We start from the raw sequence: 4,879 nt of genomic DNA, 5'->3' as shown, positions 1-4,879 counted from the left end.
GGGGGGGGTGAAGTCTTTTAGAGAACAGGAGAGCGAGGCGGGAAGGAGCAGCCAGCCTCCCGGAACGACGAGGCGAGATCCCAAAGCAATGATGCATCCCAAGAAACCAACCAGAAGCAAGGCATTAACATCGCACAAACACCAACCCCCCCCTCATGCACCTGCTTACAAACAAACACTACTGGAGCTGCTGGATGGTTTTCCCTCCAAAGTCATGCATAAGCTGCCAGCAGCGTTACACTGGCTGCTCTGCTGGATTTTAATTTCCTTTCTCTCAGTCACAGACCAAACAGCCGAGCACCTGTTAACGAGTGGAGACTTAATTGCTCTGATCATCTTCCATAAGTGTGGCGCGCATATCGACACTGGCAGGATTGATTAGCGATGTCCTTTGGGTTCAGAGCTGATTGAAAAGGCTTTAAATTATATATATATTTTTAGTTCTCTTGTCCAGCCTTTGGAAATGTATATAAAAAGAAAGCCAGAGAATTGTGGGGCTTTGCTATTAGGGCTGGATATCAATAATAATAATAATTATTTCCAGAAACGATTCGATTCACTAAAGTCTGGATCAATTAGATTGCAAATTTTTTTTATGCTTCAGGTCAATTCAATTTTGAGTTTACACATTTATACATATTTGTTTAGAAATACATTCATAATCTACCATAAGTTTTGAATATATTTATATTAATCTGATACAGTTCACATATTGTTAAATATATTAGTTAAATAATGAGATTTTTAATATCATAAAGTTTTACATGGATTCCTAAAAGGAGAAATTCTAACAAAAATGTTCAGATCATTAACATTGTAAACATTGTTCTGCTTCTCACAGAGGGCGTTTCAGTTGTGCCACTAGGTGGCGATCGTGCTACAGAAGTACAGCTTATTCCAGAAGAAGAAGAAATTATGAGAAAAAACGATGCTTTAGACTACAAATAGTTACTTTAATAAATATTTCCTTATAAAAAATCCTGCCTGTGAGTAAATAAAGATGTTCATTTAGTCCACAATGTGTGTTTACGTCGACCTAGCGTTAGCATTAGCCGTCCTATGGGAAATTCCATTGAACATTAGCATCAAGCTAGCAGAATTTAGCTTTATCTGCTAAATCGATTTATATTTTTATGGATCGATTACTGATCTTAATCGATTTTACAAACCCAGCCCTAATTGCTACACCTGGGGTCTGCAACCTTTAACACCTAAAGAGTGTTAAATGTATCACTCTTAAGGTGTGAAACATTTATGGCTCCCATCAGGAGCCATAAAGGAAAGTAATAAGACTAATTTGTATTTATATTATTGTTCCTATTGTGATAAATATAAATGATTTTTTTAGCATAACATTTTTGACAGAGTTTCTTATGACTTCCTTTCAAAATAAAAGACTTCCTGTGTCACATATCTCAATGCAGCAGATGTTGGATAATATTATGAGTAAAAAACTGTTTATTTTTCAGTTTGTGGGGCAGAAATGCATAAATCTGGCAAACCAAAATGAAATCAGAGCTAATTCAGGGACCCTCACAATATTTTTGTTTAACCGTAAGAGGGCACCTAAAATGTTCAAAAATATAAGCTCTGCCTAATAACCCTTCAAAATAAATGTTGGTTGTGCTTACTGACCTCAGATTGATTTTGTTTTTTTCTTTTTTGGTACACAGCAATAAACAAATCTGTCAAAATGTTGTATGAAGCTCAACTGGCAAACTGTGAACAACTTTGTGAATTTTATGGGTGTTATCATTCAGGAGCCTCACAGAGTGACACTGTTCTTAAGCGGTTTGTGAATGGATAGAATAAAGTTTAAGTTAACTTTTTTTTTACTTTACCTCTCATTTTTTACTTTAGTTACTATTTAAAAGTAAAAACTTTATTTTTTCTTAAATCAGAGCCACAGTGGAGGGGTAAAAGAGCCACATTTGGGTGCAGACCCCTGTGCTGTACGAATTCTGCATGCTAAGCCAGACTCGTGTTCCCGCTGGTTCTCACGCTTCCGTGGAGCTTAGCCAAAATTGAGAACCCAAACGGGGGTCCTGCAGGACATTTGTGGAGAGATTGTGTAGGTGTTTGATGGATGGCGTGGCCAAGTTGTTGATCAGCGAAGCTCGGACCAGCTAGATGAATATTCTTTACCACTGTGACCAGTTAGGCCTGATGGATGAAGGACATATCTGCCAGTACACCAGACCGGACACACACGCGTGAACATGAAACCTTCTGGCTTTACACACCAACCCACACAAAAAAAATCCTCAGTGAACCGGTAATGACAGAGTAGCCTGTGACCTTCCCAGCATCCCTTGCTGCACTCCTGATGTCACTGCGTTTATAGGAAATGCATTAATCATTTGTTTGTTTATAGCCTGCGTGTTTACATGTGGAGGGTGGCTTCACTGCGTCTGATATGATCAACACAACAAATGTGTGTTACATTTCTTATAACCCTAAGATGACCCTATTTACTGTCTCTTTTACATATACATATATATATAAATATAAAATCTGTCATGCATCCGTCAGAGCGGCCCTGTCCCACCATCGACAAAAGACTGATGAGCTGGCCTATTGATTAGTTGTCGAGGGAGACGGATGGCAGCAACACATCAGGGACACTTGGGGTCACGGCGGCCATCAGACAAGGAAGTGGGTGTGGCCCCGCCTCCACGAGGCCTCATGAATAAACATAGCAGCAGTAATCAGGAGTATGTAAATGAATGTGCTCATACATAACCGAGCTGTGATAAAAGCATAATGAGTTATTCATAATTTACCTGGGGCTGATGAGAGAATGGCGGCAGGGCGGTGAGGGATGGAACAGGAGAAAGATTCGACTTTATTCGCCCCGCTACATGCTCACGTTTTGTTTTTTTAAAGCTATTTATTTCTTACAAATAGTATGCAGATTATACTTTTCTAAATCCTCAATGCAAATGACAGAATAATTTTCAAGTCACTAACCCTCTAAATGCTATTGAACAAACCTCCCAAAGAAAACAGTATTTTTTCAAAATAAAAGCCTTTAAATGCTGAATCAAAGCTATTCCAATCTTAATAGGTCAAGTTACATTTGAATAGGACCCTTATTTTGTAGCAGCTTCTCAATTCTTGCATCCATTGAAGTTTTTGTAGAGTTTCTGCTTGAACTTCTTTGCATGAATAGCCTCCCAGAGCTGCTGTTCTCCCACCCTCAGAGATATTTGGCTTGAGGATGCTCTAAAGCAGTGGTCCCCAACCCCTTGGGACCGGTCCGTGGGTCACTTGTTACTGGGCCGCAGACAAAAAATAAATAAATGCACTAACTTATATTATTTCCATTTTATTTTATTTTGGGATCCTGAAGGAAGTTTTATTTTGAAAGACCTCTGGATTCTGTTAACAACATCCGTCTGGGTCACATGACTTAAAGCGGCTAACTAGATTGCTAAGCTAGTAGCTCAAAGATAAATACAAAAACCAAGCAATAAAACGTATTTGGAAAGTTTATTTGGGGAGAAAAGAGCTGGAGATGAAACTGAAGATGAGCCTTCGACTTTAAAGAACAGTAAAGCTGCTGTTAACAGACAAAACTGGGAGATTTACTCGACCTAAGGAATTAGCGAGGCAGTTCTCATGTTACATGAAGCTCTGGCTAATACACAAATGCAGGTAATAAAGTTGCTGACACGGTTGGATTCATGAGTATATTATATTAAGAAAATATTAGTTTTAAGACAGTTGTGTCATTTTGTTTTTCTTTATTTATCCATCAAACCTTAAAAGTCAGGCGTAGCTGAATCTTCATCATCTGCATAAAAAATTTCTAAAGATATTTTTAGACTTTTTGAAACAAAATTTCTTGTACCATTCTATTTTGAAAATAGATTTTCATAAAGCGGAAGCTTAAAAATACCAACTTCAGCCCTGTTCTGACGGGTCCATGAAAATCTTGTCCAGTTTAAACCGGTCTGGGGGCTGAAAAAGTTGGGGAGCGCAGCTCTAAAGGTTCTCAATGGGGTTGGAAGATGTGGAATCATCTGGATCCTACACCTTGATGTTTGTAGGACTCCAGAGACACCAGCAGTTTCAGATATATGCTTTATAATGTGTGGTTGATTTTTTTTTTTTTTTAAACATATGGGGGAAAAAAGCAGGAGAATCACTATAGTGTGAATATTTACTAAGTATTCACACAATAAACACTAAAATCAGGTGACTTTCTCTCCTAAAAGATCACTTACAAGTGAATTAAGAGTGTTTGCTAACCAAAGGCACGTGTTTAGCTGGAGGTTTGGTATTTTCCTGGCCCTGTACAGCAAAACTTCTTAAACAGGAACCGAGACGTTTGCGGTGGATGTTCTGACCGTGTGAGGGTTTCCATCAGACAATAGAGCTCTGACTTCAGTTAATCTAAATGGCCCGGATGGGTGTGAGGAAGGAGAGGGCCTAAAGCTCCAAATGAGATTCTGGGCTTTCTCTCCCCATACCCAGCATGCCACCCCCACATCACTCCCTTCTTCAGTCGGTGCCAGGAGGTGACTGGAGACCGAGAGATAATTAGAGGTGGAATACGGCGGCTCCATTTGTGTCGTGTGCCACTTTTCCTGAGGGACGTGACACGGGGCTGCTCCAGAGTCAAACGGAGGATGGATGGAGAAAACGCACAAATCAAAGCAAACCAAGTCTTAAAACTGTGTCTTTGGATCATTGCATCCTTCACACAAATGACCCCATATCAGCTTTTAAAAAGCTGATGAGACGGCTACAGTTTTGATGGTCGTACAATGTGTTTTTTTTTTATTTTGTCAAATTTGTTGTCTTAATAGGTCAAAATACTTTACTGTTGGACTCTCCTGTTCAAATGATTTTCTTCTAGCAGTGATGTAGTGTT

General features: G+C 39.2%; 1 protein-coding gene across 2 annotated transcripts in view; it reads left to right on the top strand.

Annotated features, from left to right (window-relative positions):
• acbd6 (acyl-CoA binding domain containing 6) overlaps positions 1-4,879 on the top strand; it is a 37,846-nt gene that overhangs the window by 6,737 nt on the left and 26,230 nt on the right. The window lies entirely within an intron of this gene.

The sequence above is a fragment of the Oryzias melastigma genome, linkage group LG4 (assembly GCF_002922805.2).
Source record: "Oryzias melastigma strain HK-1 linkage group LG4, ASM292280v2, whole genome shotgun sequence".
NCBI classification, from domain to species: domain Eukaryota; kingdom Metazoa; phylum Chordata; class Actinopteri; order Beloniformes; family Adrianichthyidae; genus Oryzias; species Oryzias melastigma.
Note: the sequence above shows the minus strand (reverse complement) of the source record. Positions and strands in the feature narration are given on the sequence as shown.